Source organism: Anastrepha ludens, chromosome 3 (genome assembly GCF_028408465.1).
Source record: "Anastrepha ludens isolate Willacy chromosome 3, idAnaLude1.1, whole genome shotgun sequence".
NCBI classification, from domain to species: domain Eukaryota; kingdom Metazoa; phylum Arthropoda; class Insecta; order Diptera; family Tephritidae; genus Anastrepha; species Anastrepha ludens.
The window spans coordinates 80,071,799-80,096,757 of record NC_071499.1 but is presented as its reverse complement, the minus strand read 5'-3'; positions in this window follow the sequence as shown (position 1 = coordinate 80,096,757).

The window sequence follows — 24,959 nt, the reverse complement described above, 5'->3', positions numbered from 1 at the left end:
CGGTAAAACAGAAGAGCAAGACCACGTCTTAGAAACCCCAGGTTGGGAAGTTTCAATGCATCCACCACATAGTCCGAACCAGGCGATTACCACTTTTTTCTCTCATTGCAAAACTTCCTAAGTGATGAGAAATTGGTATCACGAAAAGATTGTGAAAATTGATTATTAGAGTTTTTTGTCAATAAGGACCAAGCCTTCCAAGATAGAGGCATTATGAAGCTACCTTTAAAATGACTACAAATTATTACAACTAAACGGTGCATATTTGAACCAAATCGGACAATCCAAAATTTCATAAGTAAAACTTTGAATTTGATTTATTTATTAAATATAATACCAGATGTATGTATATTTTTTTGTACCGCTTATCTTATTTATTGAATTAATTAATTTACAAAAAAAAATTTGGCTTAAGTATTGCGATACAAAAATTTAAAAAATTTATATACAATATTTTTTTTTTTAATCAACCAAATTTTATTTTATTTTATCCAAAAAGTGGTGAGCTTCCTTTCGTAAAAATGTGTGTCGTCTTAGAATATGTCGCTTAATAAACGTACATATAGACTAAATAACCGTGTGCACTGTTAAGGTCATCCAACGATTTTTTTTATATTTTTATATAAAATAGCCTGTAACTTCAAAATATCCGATAATTAGCAGTAGGTCATGTATTGTAGTGCTAAATAAAGAGGTCCTTACAGTGAAGTTGTCGTTGAAGCAGTCGAAGCATTTTAATCGAACCTGGTTTGGCTTCGTGAAGTAGTAAATTGAAACGTCATACTTTTCTAAAGATAAAGATTTGATGAAGTCCTCAACACATCATATAACAGAAATTGGTATGATAAAAAAAAAAGAAAAATATAATTATAAGAAAAACGGGAATTATCGATTTTGCGACGCATTGCACCTCATTTATCAAGGACTCATTTCACCTACATTTTAAAAAGCAGGTTAGGGAAATTTGCGTTCAGTTCAGTAATATGAAAAGCACGATTACTAACAGAAAGTTCGAGAAATACGTGCAAATTGATAAAATACAATAGGTAAAATAAATCCAAACTCATAAATCAAATCACATTTATTCTCAAGCATTTTACTCGTATGTAGACGCACACCGACCTCATGAAAACAGTCTCTGTAGTCTTTGGGTCGAAACGTATGGAAAACCTACATTTTGTCTCATTATATCTAAAGCTTGTTTTACTGAAGTAAACACTGTTCATAGTTTTGCTCATAAAGGTAATAGCAGGTCCTTGAGGCCCACTCACAAGTTAGTTCCTATAAAGAAAAGTTAGTTCGTATAAAAAATTGACTGAAAATCTACCACATTCGTCTGCATCGTACAAAAACATAATTGTAGATGAACTTCTGCCCCATTGGAGGATAAATGACCAAGTGGATGTGGAATACATGCCAAGTGTAATATATAACTATGGATTAAAGGCTTGGATAGGGAATATGTTCGGATAATTTCGAAATTTACATACTTGAGGAAAGCGTCAATAAACTGCCAGAAATGATTGCATTCCACAACAGTTCGAAGGGAGGTGTAGACAAAATTGATCAATTGGTACAAAATTAATCTTGTAAGAGGCAAGCTAAGTGATTGTCTGCTCTTGACAGCTTTCTTTTGTAGACTGAAGTAAACCTTGACTGAAACTCGTCTAAAACATAAATGCGAAGACGTTACTCGAAATCGTCGAACAACTTTGAAGCACTGAGTAGTAAGTGAAATTGCAGTGTGTTCTCAGTATCGAGCCAAAATTTCGGTTCACCCTCGTACCTACTGCCAAAAGCATGTTTAAGTTTAATTTTTTTTTTTTTTTTAATTCGAATAACTTTGAAAATATTAATATTCATATGATATAAACTCTGAACTGAAATATAGGAGTGGTCATTTTGTGACCCTAGCAGAAAATGAGTAAGTTTTTTTTAACGATGCAAAAGAGTTAAGGTCCATGCTTTAAGTACCTCACAGTAACCTTGTAAAATTTTCTTTTATAAGAAAACTGAATGAGTAGAGGGGGTATTTCTAATTGCCTTTACCAAAAAGCTTTTGAATCAAATACCTACTTAAATTTGGAGTTTTATTGAAAGCGTAGTTCTATTTGATCTAGGCAAGTACTCAGGAAACTGTCCCTCTAAATGTATATATATAATTCAGTGTGGCGTTATATGCAAATTTTACATTACATATATGCGCCACTATATGTTGGGTTTGCAGATTACATGTTATTATTGCGATTCATACATATTTAGTTACCCATTTAATACCGTTCTGAATGTATGATCTAATCAAATCACTAAGAACAACTAAGAGTCCGCTAACATGCTCTTGAAAAACTTCAGTTATCACGTCATAGGGGGATCGATAAGGATGAGAGATTACCAAGTTTGTCCAATCGCTATGGTTGAAAACCAAAATTATGAGAGTAACTCATAATTATGAGAATTCACACTTGTTCACACACTTGTCCAATCATTTGTTATTTACAAGACTATGAGGAGCGGCTGTGTTAATTTTTTTCGTATATCACCAACACAATCTCAGTTTTTTCGTAAACCAACCGCTCTCAAAATGCCAGTTACGTCAGCCAATTATGTGATTCTTCCGAATTAACTGAGAGCCGGTTAACGGTCTGATATTGTACACTTCTTCTAAATTTGTTCATTATTCTGATAAAATGACGTAAATACAGAGAAAATCTCCTCCAACAATAACCAAATAAATAGAGTTTGATGTTCCCGTTTTCATAAATACCCGGTAGTATACTCGTTCGAAAAATTTACCAAACCTTGGTAAAATAACTAAAAATATTTTTGACTTGTCAGTTCAACTGCAATTGCCTAACTTCGTAAGTTGCTGTTGCTATATACATCGCAAAGCTGCCGTTTGCACCCAAAGTTAGCCACTAACTCTTCAGCTCTCCGACTATAAAGGGTTAAGTGAATACTCCATGCCAGAAAAGAAAAGTTTTCATAAACATCACAACCTTCTAGTTATAATTTTCTGTCTTCTTTTGAGTTTTATTTTCTCGCTCTCCCAAAAACTTTTATTTCTGAAAGCAATGCAAAAAGCTACTTGCACACATACTCATACCTGCATTCATATCCACAGACGCACTATAGCATAGAATTTGTTGCTGGTTCTTTTAACACTTTTCTAGCAATAAATAACGGAGCAAAGACTGTATAAAACCCCACTAGCTCCAGAAACAAAATAGAAGCAAAGCCCGTGAGGAAGGCAAATAAAAACTCCGCTCGAAGACAAACTGACGTTGATTGGAAAATTTATTCATGCCCATGCCAAAGGACGAACTCTTTCAGTAATGCACGAATGAACGTATTTCATGTATTTGGTCGAAAGTGAAAGACTATAAGAAAGTAAATGAAAGCAGAAAGTGAAAAATAATACAAAATTTAAGAGGAAAAAAGTTAAGCAAAACTACATAGACTAGCTGCTTTAGACAAGATTGGACAAAAAGTGAAACAAGCTGAAAATTTACTTAAGTATTCGTACAAAAGTTTGGTAAGAAATCAAGTTTTGCACACAAATAAAAAGGGCAAATTTACAAGTAAACATATATTTAATAAATATGTATGCACATATATAGGGTATATAGGAAATCTACGTAACTAAAAGCAGACGATAAAAAAACGAGCAAAAGTCAAGCGGACAACCCTTTCGTGGCGACGCACAGTGCTTCAAAGTTCACATTCAATGAACAAATTCTCATTATTTATTTTTCGCGATATGGATTCTTGGAAATATGCGAACGATTAATTCATTAATATACAATAGTTGATATTAGTTATAAAGGGCGAATTGTGGACTTGGAAGGCATAAGTTAGGCACTTACCGTCAATTTAAAAAAAAAAAATATTGTGATTGATAAAACATCAATCCATACATACACATGGATTTATCACATAAATGTATTATAGAATGATACAAAATTAGTCACTCTATTGGAAGATTTATAATATTTGCGAATGACGTCGCATCCCTCAAAATATGTTTTCATTTAGTAAAAGTTATTCAAAAATAAAACGGTTGATTAATTTTGTGCCACCTTGTACAAAGCATGAAAATTATGTATATATACCTGCCAAGGGACGAGTTGCTTCAAACAAAAATATTTTCATAATTTCATGACGTGACAAATCATGGAAATGTGATAAATATCGTACACTGGAATGGCGATAAATATTAATAAAAGTAATTTTCGAGCTTGCGAGTTCCGATGTAAAATCAAAGAAATACGAAATATTGAGACTATTTATTTTTATATTGTATAATAACATTTATTGGGAGAACAAACTTTAAAATTGTATACACATTTCATTCATTACAAGAATATACTTTGAATATACTTAGAATATACTAATAATATCAACTGGGATTACGAGCACTTTTGCAAATCCAAAAAACAAAAGTAACTCAGAAATTTGATTTACGATTTTTTAATATTTTGTAATGGCGAATTATTGAACAAACTTAGTAACAAATACGAGTCCAGGATGAATTTCGTGAAATCCGTTCACAAACGGTTGTTGTGCCAGAAACAATCGATGATGTGCATCAACTGAGAACGCAAGTACGCCATGTGACATATCGCGAGATAGAAGCGTTTTTTGCTATTAGTGGAACTAATATGCATTCCATTTCGCGTGAATATTTATTCGTGAAGAAGATTTATTATCGTTCGGATAACTTGGCAATTGCTCAAAAAAGGATTCGTGTCGACTGATGAAAAGAAATATTGAAGAAATTCAGCCGTGGTATTTCAAAGCTCATCTATGGCATCGCAGCAGGTGACGAATTTTATGGAGGATGAATATGATATGAGTGCTCCAAGACGAGCTTAGCCCCACAAAGTACTTCACGGAAGAAGCACATCACAGAAAATTGCCTCCTGTTTTCTTCGGAAAATCTGGTCATGTCATAAAACTTAAATCAGTTACTTCTGAGTGCGGTGGTTATGGTAAACTGTAATTCCAACTGGACAAACTTTTTTTTTTTTGTTTTTTGGTGTTCATTAGTCTATTGCCTAGCTTAGTTCATTGTCTAGCAAAAATCATATGAATCTGATTTTATATAAATTAGTATATACAACTTTAAAAAATTTTAAATATTTTATATGCCAATTCTACGGTTTGAACTAAAATTTTTAGATAGATGTTTAGTATGCAATTTTAAAACTGACTAAATTTTCGTAAAACATATTATGTAGAAAAATTGCGCGACACCGCCAAAAGCGTATCTTCGACTACATTATTTTTAATTTAAACTTACAAATAATTAATAATTTTTTTTACCCAGGCACCAAACCATCCAATTCCTATGTAATCAGTCCCTGAGTGCGAAAGTCCATGCACATTTTTTTTTTTGGTCTTACAATTTTTAAGATATCGCAAATAAAGATTTTCAATTAAAAAGAAACAGATAGACCATAACAATTTTAAATAACTGAAGATGTGTTAGCTATGCCGCATTCTTCCCTCGCGTATGCGTTGTTTTGAATTCAAATTAAAAAATTTCAAGGTATTAACAAAGTTCCAAAAAAAAAAGTATTTTTTTTAACAAAAATATTAAAATTTTCAAAATATATTTTCAGAGATGTTTATATCAATTCATTCCCATTGTCGTTTTTATTGGTCAATGTGCAGTTTGGGATATACTTATAGAAAAATTTTAAAACACATTAAATTACACTGTGCGACAGTGATATTATACTTTTATGGAGACCTAGTACAACTTGTAGGTATAGTAAAACTAAGAAAAATGATATAGGAGAAATTTCCAATACACCCCTAAAATCTCTTTTTATGCCCATAAAACCTTTTTTCAGTAGGTTGATGTGAACAATCACTCCTAACTTCGCCAATTTCCATCCGATTTCGAATTTTTTTTTTTAGCTCGAAAGAACAAAAACAAACATTAAGTTTTTCACTATAAATATACTTAATAAAAAAATTAAAAAAACTAATAACTCGTTTGACAAAAACTTCAAAAAAATTGTTTTTAAAAATTTTTGAAAAATATAATGTTTTTCCCGACCTCATTTTGGGTAACAAAATATGTATTTTTTTCCAAAAAATTTTTTAAAAAAGATATGTTGATTTAAGATATTAGAAGAAAAACAAATTGAAAAAATGTTAAGAAGAAGCGAAGATATCTCACTTTAAAGAACTTGATATCGAAATTTTCGACATTGAATAAAACTCAAAATAATATTTTTTTTTACTTGATCAACCTATTTTAGTGAAGTTTATTAATAAACCAATTTTAAAAAGCATTGACTACAATGCCCAAAAAGCATGGATCGCTTGACATAGAATTGCTCATATAAGAAAACGATTTTCAAAAATTCTCTGTTACTAAGTTGCTGGGCCCAGCATATCCAAAAAAAATGTTAGTAACGGGTGGCGCAAAATTAATCGGGTGGCGCAAAATTAACCATTCAACTTTTTACTAAAAAAACAAAAAAATATTTTGAATGACGGAAATCTTTATTTTGACCCTTACGTGCTCCATTGCTTGTCTGTTTGTATGCTGCAGCTGTCTAGCTCACAAGTGTCAAATATGATTGCCGTAGGGCGATATTTGCAAATATTACAAATCTTTCCATAATTGATTAATTTTGCGCCACCTGTTATAAAAAAATGAATTCTCCCATAGATAAGAAAGTTATTCCCATTAATTTGGATTTGGAGATTCAAAGATTATTCTTAATTAATTCGATGCCTGTATTCCTGAAATTCTTAGGAAGTTTTTGAAAGGATTTCATTAATATCCAGTTCTGTAATTCAAATTTATTGTCTTAAGTAATTTGTTACTAGGAAAATCAACTAATGATATCAGAAAAAATGATTCTAACTTAGTCACTTGTTAAAAATTACTTACGGATGGTATAAGCGAAAATAAGTATTTTTCATTAACATTATTCAGTTGCTTAGCTACAAATCTGGATTATGTTTAATTTTAATTTTTGCAAATTTAAGAACAATTGAATTAATTCATCTAAATCGTTAACATTGAACCACCGTGCGTCGGCTACGATGTCAGCCTGGCTGCTCTGTTATCCGAGTTGTGTGTGCTGACTGATTTACCACGACTCAACTTGACTTGAGCTGGCTTGATTTCACTGCACACTACCACCACCAAACTCTCCTATCCCGTTTACCTTCTCAGCGTTCTTGCGAAGCGTTTTTCACGCTTGCTTTGCTGCAACAGTTGCGTTGTTTTTTCAGCATGTTGTTGTTATTGCTCTTTATTTGTATTACATGCAAAATAGTTAGTTAACTTCAATTCCCGATCCTCTTCATCCCCTCATAAGTTTAAAACTTTGCAAGAACGTCAATACTCCTTCATCAAGAAACTGGCTAAAAAAAGATAGGGGTAATTTCCAAGTGCGCAATAGAATTTCAAACGGTTTTTTGCTTCATCACTTTGCTGCGCCCTTCGAACTATTTATGGCAACATAATTTTCATTTTCAGCGGCTCTTTCCCCCCCAATCGCTTTGGGGTTAGAGTGTGCAATTTAGCTTGAATGCTTTTATCCAACGTCAATTGATAGCTTTAACCATTGGCGACCTACTTTCGAAACAGAAGTAAATCTCTCTTGCCCACTACTTAAGTCAACCATCCTTTTTCGCTTCCATTAAGCAAACTGAACAACTATTTTGCACTCACACAAAACTTCAGAAAAATATTTTTTTAACAAAGTTTTCTTTTATACTCTTCCTTCAAACTTTTCAGCCTCCTTGAGATTTGTGCTTAAATTTCAAATGTTTTTTTACCTCTTCTGTGAGTCTGCTCTTTAAAGCTTGCCAGCTATTAATAGATACCTTTTCTCGCCATGCTTGTTACAGATATACCTGTACTTCTATATTAATTGGAGAGAACAGACCTGACCAAATTTGGGAGTGCAAAGTACAAGACAAATTTTCAAATCAAAGCGATTTGTCTGGAAGCGTGAATCTCAACCATAATATCTGGAAACTTTCAATTAAAAATCTTTCCATACTGTTGGCCAGTATTTGTTTTATACGAGGGACTAATATTAAACAACGTGACTGACGCTTTTATAGAGGAAGTCGGAGTGCGCCAAGCGTCGGCGACTATTTGACGTGAATTCTTCCCTTTCGAATGCGGTACCTCTTTCCTCAAATCAATGTTTAGAGAAAGACAAAAGCGACGGTTCCTTCCGCATTTTCTGCCAAGAGTTTTTAATCAATTAGAGCACCCTGAAGTAATACCATCCGCCTTTTTTGTCGGATTTTGATTTTAAGTGTTGAACAAATTTGAATGGTTGGTATAAATGATAAATTAAAAAATGCGTTTGATGCACTAAAGTTATGGACTCCAAAGATTTTTTGTTGGCACTGCTGGTCCGTGACTTCTCATTAACTGTTTCTCTGTGTCCACCTGGGATCTGAAAGTGTACTTGTGTACACATCTCCTTCCCCCACCACATGGTAGGCTGATGCAACTGCCCAGCGCTGTGTCAGAACATATTTATACTTGATTGCAATGTTAGTATCAGTAATACTCTTCGCACTGACTTCCTATACCACCCGCATTTGCAATTAGGTGGCTAATGATACTTTCTATGTGTCATCTTTTGATATCTTATATCACCCTCAGTTTCCTCCTGGATTATTACAATTTTTTACGAGCCCCTATTTTTACGACAATCGATCGCTGTGGCCGAATAGTTTCATGCATGATTGCCACTCGATAGTATTCAGGCTCGAAACCACAGGCATGAATCACCAAATACTATTGAGTAGAAAAAGTTTTTTCTTGTATTGTAACAGTTGACTGGCAATGGCAAAACCTCGAGCGTATTTCTGCCACGAAAAAACCATCTGCCCTCCACTCTTGGAAAATTATCAAGAAAATAATGCACAGAACACAAATAAACTAAATATTCATTACAAATAATAATAGAAGCTTTTAGAGTATAAGCACATTTGGAAAGACCAACATAGAAAAACTGCGGGCTACGAAGAGCTTTGGCCGGAATATGAAAGAAAATCCTCTCAAGAAGAACACCGATATATCGAAGATGATTAGAAAAGATAAGATTATTCTCCTGTCCTGCATTGATTTCACTAAGCATGGCGCTTCATAAGTAGGGGTAGGATCTGGTAAGCGTAAATTACCCAACGCGAAATGTAAGAATACTTTCTGGATTCGTTCAATTCTAGCAGCATGGCGCGTACAAAACGGAGACCAAACGAAGGATGCATACACAAATTTGGAACGTACAAACGCCGTATATGAAAGCTTTGGCGCATAAGGATCGGAGAAATCGGAGCTATGGTGCGTAACAGGATTTGGTAATAATAGAAGATTGACAAGAGAAAGAAGAACTTTACGTGATATGGGGTATCACATCAAACACACAGTATATCACATTTAACAAATAACTTATCAGGTAAACAAAAGTAAGTGACAACTTAAGTTATACCGAGAGGCCATGCCGAAGAAAGGCGAAATTCGTAAGTGGCATGTAGAAAAGAAGAAAACCCCCATCCAGGCAGTTAGAGAAGAAAGAATGGGAATACTCTTCTCGTCCAAAACTTTTGGTGCTTTATTTGCAATAGTGAGCTTCCCGCAGTTATAAAGCAATTGATGCTAGATTAGCCCTGCCATTGAGAGGAAGACCGGTATTAATTTTCCGTAATGAAAGAATGGAATAGAAGAAATTGATTGCGCGTGAAATATCTGGATGGATAAAAATTCCAATATTTTCTATGTGGTTTGATAATTTTTTGCGGTGAACAAATCCGTCAAACGAGATCCCAATTCTGCTAATTTTAGATGGTTACTACAGACAGATGAGAAATATTGATGTTGTGGATAACGCTCGCGAAAATGGCGTAATTATTTTATCGCTGCCTCTGCTTAGGAGTCCTCCTAAGGCCTACTACAATGAAGATATAAGGTGGATTAAGTGAGAATAAGGCTGAAAAGTGTCACAATTCGATGCAATAGAACTTTTTGCTAAAGCTTATCTAAAAGTTCAAATAAAGAAAACATTAAAGTTGCAAGCACAAATAGCGCAACCATTGCAAATATCATTACGCCATGGAGGTATCACCACTGTCTCAGCTGAAACAGACTACCAGCTCTAGTGGTAAACAATCAGAAGCAACGGTATTAACAACATCAAAATACCAAGCAACTTTAATGGCATGCATCCAAAATACCACCAAAAATACCATCAAAGATACCACGCCTAAAACAGGCACAAAAAGTGCCAAAGTGCTGCTTTTGCGACAAATCCTTCGCGGCATATAAGGAAAACATGTACAAACTAGCATAGCATAACAAACATAAGTACGTAATTGACTGTATTTTGTTCTATTTAATCTTTGTGATTTCTACTAAAAACCAATTGTCAAATTAAAACAAATGACAAAAAAAGAGTACCTACTATGTAACAATACCCTAACTTACTCTAATCTCCGAATAAATCTTGACGTCATTTGCTTAAGTCTTAACGTCATCATAAATCAGGAATTTTGCTAACGAGAAACAAGAATAAATATCTATAGTCATAATGAATAAATATTAGTTTGGGGATTAGGAAATCCCTTATTTTTGCGTACAAAATGGTTTAAAACTATTTTATGGTCAATTCTCAGCTCTTGGGCGATGCTACGACTACTAACAGGTCGATCAACTTCAATTATCTCTGTGGTTTCATTGACATTTTCGACATTATCGGCATTCTCTTTAACATAAACCATTTCGGAACGAAATCTACGAAACCAAAATTGCGCGTAATTAGCTGTTACAGTATCGGCACCATAAACTCCATTCACAATTTCAGCGGCCTGGCTTGCAGTTTCGCCTTTATCAAAGAAAAACTGTAAAATGTACCGAATTCTCTCTTTGTTGACTTCCATTGTTAAAACCCCATAACTCACAACCGAATGGAACAAAAAAAAAAATAGCAAACGAGGTTTTTTAGTGGGACCTTGGGACCTTGTCACCTTTACAACGAACATAAAATTTAAATTATTTGATCAATACTTTACGAGATATCGATCACTACAGCCATCTACAGAAAAAATACTGCATCACTTTTCACTAACAAAAAAATAAACTGAGGGCCCAGAGTACTATATTGCGAAACCGCAGAGCAATCAACGAATGGAAGAGACCTAATATTGTTGAGAACAATCATGCAATTCTGACTGAGCCAGTAAAATATGTAGTAAATTAAGGAAAGCTTGGACATCAAAGCAGTTGAGCATTGTGAAAAGCGTTAGATTAAAATTTACAATTATCTGTTATTCGGTAAACCAATCATCGTTCACTCATACGCTGCATTGCTAGCACTGTTGGACAAAGTTTCGCTAATTCTACTTCTACTTACACTAAATAGCTACCTTTTTACTTTATTTTCGTGATGACAATGACAACTTTTTAATTAGTATCCTTTTTTGTATATTTTTCTCACTTCACTCACTTACGTATATGCTTCGAAATTCACTTTTATCCTCACACATACCCACTCACACCTCCAACGACGTTTTCTTATTTTTTTCATTAAACAATTTTTTTGTCAGTTTGCCCTTTTGTAGCAGCTGCTGTGTGCAAACCCGTTTTTGCTGTTGATGTTTATCTTACCGTTATTACTGCGACCGCCATTCATGTTGTTCATGTCACTTTAACTGATATGAAGGTGTCCTTTTTGTGGTATTTGTCATGCGGTTTTTGCCGTGTGTTTTGTAAATTAGTTAGTAAGAGCAGAGGTGTGAGTGGATATGAGTTCACATGCACATACATGCATATGTATGGCTGTTGCGCTTTTGTGTGTGTGTGTGTGTACCTGAATGTGTGAGTGAGTGATTGGTTTGGCTGAACATGTGTTAAATTAGTGCGGCGCCATTAACTCAAACACAAATCATTCCAATTGAGGCGAACACGCGGTCAGTTGCTTTGGTCGGAATAGGTTTTAATCGGTTAGAATATTTTTAGCCAGTTTGTTGCTGGTGTTGAAGTTTAACTTTTCCAACTAACTAATGAGGCAAATATTTTAACTTTTGCATAATGCAAAGTATTTACATTTTAAGTACGAACTGATGGATGGATAACTAAACTTCGCACAGGTTTATTTTAAATGATTTAATACTAGAGGGAGTAAATGCAAAATATGTGCATTGCATAAGTTTTTTTCATGATCTGAAGTTTTTTCCTTGAGAAAGAAAATTACAATACATGTTTTTAAAATATCTGCGTTTCAGATTATCTTTTATTAATTTTTTCGGTACTAGAGCGGGGAAAAGGTAATTTTAATTGAAATAATAATTTCCCGGTGATGGTTTTTGATGAAAAAAATTGAACAAATTTTTAGAATATTTAAGTTATCTAATTACCGAGACTGACGATAGCGTTAATCGCGAATTATCGACTTAATTCGGAGTTATCTCAGGATTAAGTGCAACTAATCGGGATCGACAACTGGACTTAATTCTCATAATTTAAGTGAGTTAGGGGAATTTTCAATGGCAAACATTACGGAAAAATTACAGTTTATATCTATTGTGAATGAAAAATAATGAAACTTTAAAAAAAAAAGAACAGAAAGACTGAAAACAATAAAAGCAATAAAATTCTGGAGTAATATGATGAGCACAACAGGATTCAGTATTTTATAGTACTTTTGTTTTATTTAAAAGTTTAAAAATGCGCTTTTCCAATTTCAGTTGGCAAGCAAAACTAATCGTTCAACCTGGACGGACAGCTAATAACCATGTTTGTCGCCTGCAATCCATCTTTTACTGACAAAACTATCCAATAAGCAGCTGCTCACTAATCCGCATAATAGCCGTCTGTCACACTACAGTTTTAATCAAAATTAACTGCGCCGGTAATCCCGACTAACGCCGACGTGTTTACAGGTTATAATATTATATCATCAAAGCAAAAGTAAATATAAAGGGTTTTCCAATATCAGGTGTTATTTTGGAATGGATTGCGCTATCGAGAGGTGATTAACGATTTTTTATGGGCGGAATTAGATGGTATTGATCTAGACAACGTTTATTTTCAACAAGACGATGCTACGTACCACACAAGCAACAAAACCATTGATATTTAACGGGTAAAGTTTCCCGACCGTGTCATCTCTCGAAGAGGTGATCACAATTGGCCACCGAGATCTTGTGATTTAACACCTTGTGACTTTTTTCTTTGGGGCCACGTGAAAGAGAAGGTCTACGCCAACAGCCCAGGGTGGATTCAAGACCTCAAAGATGGAATTCGTGAGACTATCGAGGACATAGGGCATCCACTTTGCAATTCAGTTATCGAAAATTTCATGAAAAGGATATTGTCCTGTAAGTGGTGGTCGTTGTGGCCATTTGCCTGATGTTATTTTCCACTATAAATGGCATACCTTTCGCTTTATAATGAAATAAACATCCGATCATTTATAGTATATTAAAAAATAACATTTTTCTTTCAATATCAAAATAACACCTCTTATTGGAAAACGCTATATTGAAAATGCCTCCACTTGTGCAAACTCTTCATCTATTTCCATTCCAACGGTAGCAAGACAATGTATCCGCACACAATCCTGTCATTTTGTTCCGCTTTAACTTACTCTGTTTCACACTCACGTGACAGCTTTTAAAAATGTCTCTACCCTTTTTTCCCCCTTCACACCACTGTTCATCATTCGTTTTTCTACCTTTTTGTTTCTATGCCAAATATTCGATTGTGTGTTTCCTTTTGCCATTCACCGACTCAATTGTTGTTTATTGTTGTTATTGTATAGAGTTTCCATTCTTTTGTCGTTGTTATTCTGTGTAACATTTGCGCTGACACACAAAAATTTACATGTTGTCTGGCAAACTCCAGCATGCCCAATGAAATTTCCGCTTTGCAGTCAATACTGTGCACCCGCATTCAGGCAACGGATGACAGGGTGGAGCAAAGATTCAAATATTCGACAGTCACTAGAGCTCAGTTCAGTCGATAGAAGATCAGGGAGTTGATTGCCTACACACACATATATAAGTATATACATATATATATATATATACTCGTATAGGATAAGTATATATGTACGCAGCTGTGATGCGGATATCCGCTACCGCGATTTCAACACACATTTGCAAGTGCGTACACGAGTGCATGTAGAAATGCAGCCAGTTGGAGAATACTATGCGGAATTTTCTTAAAGGGAGAAGCAGGTAACTGATTCGGCGATTTTTTAGAAAGCTTAAGATCGAAAGTTTTTAAGAAATTCTTGTATGAAACTATTTAGAGCCATCAGATATGTCATTTTCTTATGTACGAGGTGTGTTCAAGAAATAAGGGGAATTTTCAAATTTCGACTTTGGCTTATTATTTTTTTGTTCACGGTTTTAGCAATAAATAAGACAAGTCTTTTGCGTGCTCGGCGAAATTCGCCTTTTTTTTTATTACCCCTCGTATACGTATGCATCTGTTTCGTAGAAAAAAAAACTAGTACAAGATTTTAATACAAAATTCAAATAAAAAATTGGACTTAAAAATCGTATTATATTTTTTAAATTGCGAAAAGCACATTTCAGTGAACAAAACAAATTGTGTCTGTCTGTTGAACCACGATAAACTCCGTATCACTTTCCATAAACATTCACAATTAATAATTCTGAGTGACGCCATCTAGAGGGATTATTTTTTGGTTACTCAATTTAATCATCAAATTTTTTTAGGTAGATGAGCGGTGCCGCTGGAAGCTTTGCTTTCAAGATGTAATGTATCATTGCAGCTTGAATAAAAAATGCACACACGGACAGGCTGATTCACTTGCTGGATGCCGGTTATAATCGTATCAGCTGAAAATATGGAATTTCAAAAAAAGAATTTCAGGAAGTAAAGAAAAAGAAACTAACTAATTTTAAAAGCAGTTTATATACATGCATATAATTTCCCGTCGTTCCTAGGTGGAGCATAAGAAGAAGTGTAGAATTTGGTAAAAAAAAATTTGAGTTTCAATTTGGGATTAATTAGCAATCCAAAAGTACACAAATGTCTTTTGTTATCGTTACTTCATGTATAAGATGTGCGCCTTTCGAAATTTACGGTATTGATTTAAAAAATGTAAATAAAAAATTATACAAAGTGGCAGAAAATTAAACATCAATTTTGTTTTTGAATAACTTTTTTACTAAAAAAAAAAACTAATCAATCAAATCTTTAATTTAGGCGCCCCTTCACAAAGAAAGGTAACTGTTCGAGTGTATTTCGGCCATGGAAAATCTCCTGATAAAAAACGTCTTACCTTTCGGAGTAGGCTTAAAACTGTAGGCCCCTCTACTTGTGGAACATCATCAAGATGCGCACCATAATATGAACAAGAGCTTGGTTACTATTGTGTAAGCGTCAATTATATTTATATACGTGTTAAACCGGTTTTTAAACTTCTTCTTGAGGCTTTTATTAATTCTGCTAGCACATATTGTTTCACTTTTACAATATTTGCAATTTTCAGATTATTAATAGACATTTTGCCGATAAAATAATAATTTACATTTATATTGGGTAGTCGAAAAAGTCGTTTAGTATTTCTAATCAAACTTCAACTAATTTTTTTTTTTATATTTATAATGAACTTTATTAAACCAAATATGTACCATTTTGGTCGACCACCTTTTGCCATTTTTCTTCTAGAGACATTATTCCATCAGTGTAAAACTTTTGTGGTTTCTCGGCGAAAAACTGCCAACTGCCAACAACAAAACTTGGAGCCAACTTTACTCCATTAAGGGAGCTCTGCATTGACCGAAACAAATGGTAGTCCGATGGTGCAAGGGCAGGGCTATATGGTGGATGCATAAAAAATTTCCCAGCCAAGCTCTTCCAGTTTTTGCCGAGTTATCAAAGATGTGAGTGGTCTAGCGTTGTCCTGATGGAAGACGACGCCCTTTCTGCTGATCAGATCTGGTAATTTTTTTAGATTACTTGCTTCAATCTCATAAGTTGTTGACAGTAAAGTGTAGAATCAATCGTTCGAGCTGGCTGGAGCAGCTCATAGTGGATGATTCCTTTCCAATCCCACCAAACACACAGCATAACCTTTCGAGGCGTCAATCCTGGCTTTGCAACCATTTGTTGAGCTTCACCACCCTTGCACCATGATCTTTTTCGCACAATATTGTCATATTTGATCCACTTTTCGTCTCCTGTTACCACTCGCTTCAGAAATGGTTCGATTTCATTTCGTTTCAGCAAAGAATCGCAGATGTTAATTCGGTCCATTAAATTTTTCGCACACAATGCATATGGTACCCAAACATCGAGCTTGTTTTTGCAACCAGCCTTTTTTAAATGGTTCAAAACCGTTTGATGATGAATGTTTAGTGCCTTGGCGATGTCATGGCAGCTTATGTGACGGTCCTGGTCAATCTTTTCCATAATTTCATCGACTTTTTCAACGGTAGGTCGACCGGAGCGAGGTGCATCTTTCACATCAAAATTTCCAGAACGGAAGCGAGTGAACCATTATTGTGCTACACGAACTGATACAGTATCGCCTCCGTAAACTTCACAGATTTCATTGATGCCTTGCGTGGCATTCTTCCCTTTTTTATACAAAAATTTCAAAATATAGCGAATTTCTTCATTATTTTCACTCATTTTAGAACAGCTGTAACTTTTTTCAACTTCTCCGAACTTAATTTTTTTTTTTTTTTTGGTAAATGAAGCTTAAAATAAAATAACCTTTCCAACACCATATGATATGACACAATGTGATTGCTAGCACTGGAGATAGATGACTCGAACGACATCTATTGACAAAATACGAAACGACTTTTTCGACTACCCAATATATTTATATATTACATTTATATATTTTATTGATATTATTCTTAGTCTTAAATTTATTGATATTTTTAGTCTTAATTTGTTTCAATATTTGGACCTCATATTTGTAAGTGAGAACATAAAATACAAGGTCAGTGAATTGTTAAATCCTTTAACTCCTAAAGATAAGCATCATTTACCCTTAGTTGTCAAACTCCATTCAAGTCCGTTTAGAAAGAAAAAACCTTATAAATAACCCTGGTATTCTAAGACTATAAAAAAGCATAAAAATCTTATAAATAATTATTTGAAGAAGTTAAAGTCTGCTAAGAAGCATTTGTATTATCTGCCCCACAAATCAAATGATAAATAAAAGCACAACTTGCTGTATACTTATAGGCGGGAAGGCAATTAGGCCGAAGTCGCTTAAGCACCATTTATTCATATGGCTATTAGATCACAGTGACAATACAAGAAATTTTGCTGTTAGTGAGCCAAATTTCAAGAGCACTCAATGAATAATGCCTGTGGTACTCTAGACCCAGATGAAGGTTTTAAATCATAAGGAAAGACAGATGGGGTGAGAATTACTTGAATCTTAGTATTTGTCGGGGCAGAGCAAATGCTCTGTACTACCCTCTTCCTACAAAAAAAAAAATACCAGTCTAACGGTTAGACGCGATAGAAGTGAAACCTTCCGTAAAACAAACTGAGAGAGAATGAGACGAAAGCAGCATTAGGAGCGGGATAATTATAGGTTCATTATAATATTGCTATAAAGTTCATATTTTATTTTCTTCATTTTATTATTATTTTAGTTTTATTTTCTTTTTGTTTTTTTTCCGTCGGTTTTCACGACACTTTTCTGCATTATTTTTCGGCATAATTGCGGTAAATATTTAAAAATGAAAATATTTACGAGTATAAAAATACGGACGCAATACAGCACACGCGGTTGCTATTATGAGCGTCGTAACGCGTATATTACGCAGACGTATTAACATACACACAAACATTCGTAGGACGCTTAGTCTAAGCAAGTATTAGGTAGTGTAGTATAGGTATACATAATGCCTTCTCGCTCACCGTGGCTCCGTAATACACAGGCGCGCACACATAGTAGCACACATACAAACATACATACGTATGACGCTTGAACTAAACACCAAAGCAAGTAATAGGCAATGTAGTATACATACTACAATACTCACTATACTAGCGTGGCTCAGCAGTACGCAGCCACACACATATACGTATATCAACATATAACGCTTCGTAGCCAAGAGTGGTGAGGCTACGAAGCACCGCACGAAGAGGAGACGGAGAATAGGGAACGCTGTATAACTGTGTTCTATCTCATTCTCTCGCAGGCTATATACTATAAGATCTATATGTATGTCTCTTTTTAGTGTCGCTTTTTCGTTTCATCGAGTCTCGAATCACTCTCAACGATTCTAAAGAAGTTTTCACTTCAAAAAATATACATAGTGATTGGTCGATGATGTTCACAGTGTTTTTTTATCTTCGCTCAGGATTATGCATACTAATTAGTCCTATCAGTGATCTAGCTCATTACTTGTTTGTCTGAGAAGGAGATTTGTTACCCTACTCTATCAGGCCTTTTCTGGAAACACATGATTATTTTGCGAACTATACTTCAATTGAACACTTCAAAGAATCGGGGTTCCCTAGTTCATTAGCCAGTTCCTTGCCTATATTGTTGCCTATATTGTCCTGGCAGCAATATATCGCACCCTAAATACAAAAGGGTCACAACTCAAAATGTACCTTGTGCTCAAATATGAGCGAGACGTTATCAATAAAACGGTCCGCGGATGACATATGGCAAAAATAAATTTTTTGTATTTTGGTAGGACTGTTATAAGCTTACATGGCAAATTTCAGCGTGATATGTTACATAGTTTGTTTTCTGTGCTACTGTAAACAAGTCAAGCTCGAGTGTGGAAAATTTTGAGTTGTGCCCCTTTTGTATTTAGGGTGCGATATGTTCAAGCAATGGAATTCAGACTCAAGATACATTTTTGGACTATTTTGGAAGAGATTCCAACAACTTGGTTGTCACTGTAGATCCTAATCATATATCCTCGCCACCTTTCACCAATTACCCAGTAAACTACTTCCAGTTTTGCAAAGACTTCCAAGTGAAATACCGTTCTTATTATACTTAAACCAATTAATTATCGGAGGTAACATTCCAAATGCCATCTAACTGCAGTATAATTTCAGTCATATGTTGAAAATCTCTACCGAGCTGTCGAAGAAAGTGTACGGATCTTCGCATTGCTTCCTGGTAGGAAGGCTAACGACATACTTTTTTTCAAAAGAGACTCCACATGTCAATTTGTCATTAGGTGCCAAGGGGTACTGCTCTGACAACATTTTAAGCAGTTTCCAGTGCTCGGAATTCTGATCGTCGTACAAAGGCATATATTTCGTATTTATGTACATAAATATGTACAGTGCAATGCATTATATACAATATTTTGTACCATTTTCTGTATTAAGTCAGCTCGCATTGAAAGTATATTGTGATCAATATTACTGATAATATCTCTCTAACACAGAATGTCAGTTCGGGTGGCAGTTGGTGTGCTTGCAATACCCTGCTTTGTCACTGTGATTACATTTGTCACTTACTCGATCTCACTGACTCAAACTCCATTACACTTTGGCAAAATGAAAATCTCCCGGCCATGCCAACATGCATGCAAATGTCTGGAAAAATATCTGTTTGTTTTTCTCTGCAGACATGGTGATGTGGCGTGTGTTAAGACCGTGAACGCGCAGGGAATTATCAACATTTCAAATACCAATGGCCAAGGCTCATCCGGTAACTGCGGCGGGTCTATCAAAACTCACAGCAGCCACAAACTACAGTGGACCAGGAAAGACAAAAGTAATCATTCTATACATGTACATCTATGTATGTGTGAGTGAGTTTATGTGCACCCTTTGACAAGCGAAAGCAAAACAACAACAGTAAAAACACGGACAAAGTTCAAGACTAACCCCAAAAGCGAGAAAAATAACAGTTACAGTTACAACAGCTGTTACAGCAACCCCATCATGGGTAGGTGCATGGATTGAGGCTAGAACTCTGCTACCACAAGGGACTTTGGCAGTCATTTGCATAAACTTTTGGTACATTCGTGTGACACCAAATCAAAACGACTGTATTTCTGCATACATGAATTTACTGTATAGCACATATGTAGATGTGTGCACGGTGTACATATGTGAACACCGGCGCTTGGTAACTCCTTCTTTCATGCAGCTTGAGACCATTTGGCGTAATTTGCGACCAAAGTGATGTCCTTTTAATCCACCAGTTTCCTATTTCAGGTGGATTGGAATTTCATGCCAAAGTGTTTGTAGATGTTAGTGTGCGCTGTCAACTGTTTGTTTCGAACAAAGTGTGTCTTATGCCCAACAAATGCTTTTACTTCTCCTTTTTGGAGAACAAATCAATGCTCTACCATACGCACATACATAGATGCACTGAATACTGACGGCACTGCAAATGTGTGTGGCTGCTTATGGTAGGGCAGAAGAACCTTGATGCAGCAGAATTTTAATCTGCCTGTTTGGCGTACATACATTTGTTCCGTCACTTCCGCTGCGTTCAGCTGCCACTGATACAGCCTCAAAAAGCTTTTCGAATGCTCTCATCGCCTGCTAGTACACCCATAAGCACACCAGGAGGTGGTCAGACCATAGTACTTGGTAGAGATGTAATTTCAATGTTAACTCTCCTGGGATTTCTGGGTTGACGCTTTACAATGTCGGGATCCCGGGCCGCGTCCCGGAACTTAGATTATTATTATTCGATTATTTTACAACAGCTTAGTTTGAAAAAAGTAATCAATCTTGTTTGGGAGCAATTCCATAATAAATAAATGGGATTCGAAAATTTTTTAAACTAAAGTGAAGATAATATATATATCAATTTAATACAACTCTAGCATGTTCACATACATATATAGGATAAAGTAACGTAAGATATTTAGAAAACAGATCGAAGCAGAAAAAAAATTTTAATTAAAATTTAAAAAAATGTATTCAGTAATTGAAAAATTTACAAAGTTTTTAAACTCTAATAATCTAAGCAGTAATTTAGTGTATAGTATATATATATCATACGCGTATGCTTTAAAGAAAACCAAAACAAAAACGTTCAAACATATCCATATTTGCTAAAAAGTTAAAAGCAATGTTGCCTTTTCTGCTATAGAAGGGAAATTTTTTGTATCTATTTGGCATGTTTTCGGTACAAATCCCAAAAATTCCGATATTGTAGACAAATAATTTTAGGATTTTCGGGACAGAAATTCCGGGAATTCGGGACTGTGATCTCTAGTACTAAGACATTTTAACTTCGTTTATAAAAAATTCTTCGTATTAACCTAAAGGAGTCCAGGCAGAAAGTAAGGGCATATACTCGTCCATCCTGGCATAATATAGGCAGAGTAAAATTGGTACGCATGTTAGTCTTGGCCTAAGGACACTTGTGTCGTACCTGAAATTATTCCATTTGCCGGATGCGCTATTTGTTCTCGACGTTGGGCTTAAAATCAGCCGAAAAAAATCGAGGAGGAGGAGCTGCTTGCTGAGCAGTGTGTTATGCTCCACTACTGGGAGCATTTGTGCCTCATTATGCAGGTGTTGAATGGGGGGCATCAGGAGGCAACCGAACGCTGTCCGAATGGCAGTATTTTGACATGTCTGTAGCTTTATCCACTGCGTGTCACTAGTTCCAGGCGACCAGACAAGCGCAGCATAGTTCAGAACCGGCCAACCAATTGCCTTAAATGTCGAAATCAACAGTTCTTTGTCTTTGCCCCAAGTGCTACCGGCAAGCGACTTGAGGACCTTGTTGCGAATTTGGACTTTAGTGGCAATTGCGGTTGTGTGCGCAGAGAAGGAGAGCAAGCTGTCAAAGGTCACACCCAAAACTTTGGGGTTGTTTACCGTCGGAATTGGTGTGTCCTCGACTTTTATCTTAAGGGACAGCTTGACCTCCTTTGTCCAGGTGATAAAGAGGGTCGCCGTGGACTTGGTGGGGGAAAGTTGTAGATTCCTCGCAGTGAAAAAGCGAGAAAGGTCGGTGAGGTAGTTGTTCACTTTGGAACACAGGCCATCGATGTCATTGCCCGACGCCATTATCGTGCAGTCGTCAGCGTACCCGCTTGTGGTTGGGGGAGCTTCGAGATATAGAAGTTGAACAGCAAGGGAGAAAAGACACCACCTTGTGGTACACCTTGCTTAATCTTCCTCTGCTTTGATGTTTCATCTCGAAAAATCACTGACGAGTGCCGACCGCTCAGGTAGTTTGCGGACTACCTCTTCAGCCCTGGCGGGAGTGTCGACTGATAAATATCATCTAGTAGCGTGGAATGGCTGACTGTGTCGAAAGCTTCTTCAGGTCCAACGCTACTAGGACAGTCCTCTCGCAGGGGCAGTTTTGGTTAAGCTCGCGGTTTATCTGGGCGTTTATGGCGGTGAGTGCAGTGGTGATGCTATGCAATCGTCGGAAGCCGTGCTGATGTGGGGCTCAAGTGTATTCACTACTGGGGAAAGGAGAGTTATCGACCGATAAGATTCCTCTTGGTTGGCGGATTTCCCAGATTTCAGTAGTGGGACCACTCTCCCTGCTTTCCACTTGTCAGGGATAATGAGAGTGGCCTGGGACAGATTGAAGACCCTTGTGAGAAATCCTACTCCCAAAGGTCCCAGATGCTTCAGCATCAGCGCGTTTAGTCCATCAGGGCCAATGGTTTTTGATGTTTTTGATTTGTTGGTGGCGCACTATCGTTCGTCAGTTTGTGCAGCCTTCTGGTAGCACGACGTTTGGTTCTGTTGGCCGGAGGATGCAGTATAAAAAGCCGGCTAAAATATCTCGCACATCTCTTCGGGTCCGACGAAGTGCAACCGTTGAAGGTGATAGCCACCTTGTCGTTGTGCTTCGTCGAGTTCGACAGGGACCTAACGGTGAACCAGAGCTTACTCACCCCAGAGGTGAGGTTACAGGTCTTCAGGTGCTCAACCCATTAAGTCCGCTTATGTTGATTTACCAGTTGCCGGATCTCCAAATTGAGATCCCTTATGCGGGAATCCCCGGGATCGGCCTGGCGTAGGTGGTCACGCTCGTTTGCCAAGCTGGCTGCTTCGGCTGGGAAATGGGGACGAATGTTCTTAAGACTTCCAGCTGGGATGAAGCGAGCCGCAGCAGCTGTGAGCACCTAGCGGAATGCGAGTTCGCCTACGCCCACATCAGTGGGAAGAGCGGCGAAGGTGTCCTCGGTGAATTCCGTGAAGCCGGTCTCATCAGCTTTTTTGAAGTTAAAATAGGACCGGTGGTTCGCGGAAACAAAGTCGGCAGGTCTCTCAATCGAGACGATAATGGGAAGTGGTCTGATGCCAGCGATAGTAATGGTCGCCACGTTATGCTATTTATCAGACCCGCGCTAGCTATTGTTAGGTCAGGCGAACAGCTGGAATTGCTCACTACCCTGGCTGGGGCGTCGTCGTTCACAGTGCCGAATGTCGAATCGTCTGCTCTGCCAATTGTTGTCCCCTACGATAATTTGGCAGCCTTGAATGCCAAAGATCGTGATGCGCATTGAAGTCACCTACAACCAATCGGTTTTCACCTCTGATGAGCGCACCTATACCAGATTCCGAGGTATTACGGTCTGACACACGGAACAGACTGTGCGGGGGACCAGGGGCTGCTGGTTTGTCTCCGCACTGGGGTTGGAGCAGGAAGGAAGGGGATGGGTTGAGTCGGGGGAGTTGTGTTGCTCCGATAGGCTCCTTACCGTGAAGGTGTGGGTTGTGGTGGCGGTTGGAAGTGCCGGCCTATCAGGGGGAATAGTAGCCGTGGAGGCATCAGACGCCTGCTGGCGGGAGCAACACGTGGCCACATACCGTGTGGCCCACTCCCTGTGGGTCTTAAGGCCTGAACAGGTCTTAAGGTGGCTCCACCCGTTGCACCTGTTACACCTCACCGAGGTGGAGTTCGGGTGAAGCCGTTTATGACGGACGCAGCAATAGAATACCTCTGGCCCAGGGTTGGATTCGATTCCAGCCCTGAGGAAAAGCATTTGGAGCAGGTTTGCTGCGAGGATTTGCTCCTGTAACATAAGGGGTGGGGTGATATGTTATTCACTAGACAGGGCTAGTATACTGGGGCGGCAGCCCTTTGTCGGGAAAAACCCGAGTCATTCCGGTAACGAAGAACCGGCTGCCATGGGAATCAACCTCAGTTCATTGTCCTCGCTGTTCGCCTTTGGAACCCAGTGCCAAACAAATTAAATATAATTAGAAGAACTCCGCGCTTTAGAGGTTAACTGCTAGATTACTTAACTAATGATATCCTTCTTTTTCTTGTTTTCCTTCTCTACTACTTTTATAATTTCACAATTTAATATTCTTCATTTTTCATTCCTTCTAAGTCCCACTGCTAATTCTTATTGCTTACTCCATGTTAAAATTAAGAATAGTCTTCGAAAGTTCAAACACTGTAAAACAACATTTCGTTGTAATGGGGTTTTCAGTAAGAGCGCTTCAACTTTTGAACTTTTTTGAATAAAACACAAACGGTTTGACTTTTTTAACTAATTTTTTTTTTATTATCGAGTTTGAACATATACAGTTAAGTATGAAATTCGATTTCTTTTGCATGACCACCGCGTGCACGTTTTACGAAGTCCAATCGCTGAACCCAATTTCCGACCACTCTTTTGCATAAATCGGCCGAAATTCCAGCAATTTCGCGTTCAATATTGGCTCTGAGTTCACAAATCGTCGCCGGCTTGTTACTGTAGACCAATGACTTCACATAACCCCAAAACGGGACGGCTTGTTAAATGGACCGTAAAATGGCCGCAATGCTCTTAAAGTAGCAGCAACAGGACGATTATTTTCTTAAAAAATTTGCACGATTTGCAATCGTTGCTCAAATGTGTAGCGTTCCATGATGAAATGTATACTAATGAAGTTTACAAATGACAAGCGAAAAATAAAAAATATTGCGTCGTTCGCCCTCCCTATCGGAAAAAAGTTGAAACGCACCTATTGAACAACCCTATATGTTTTATAAATAAGTAAATTA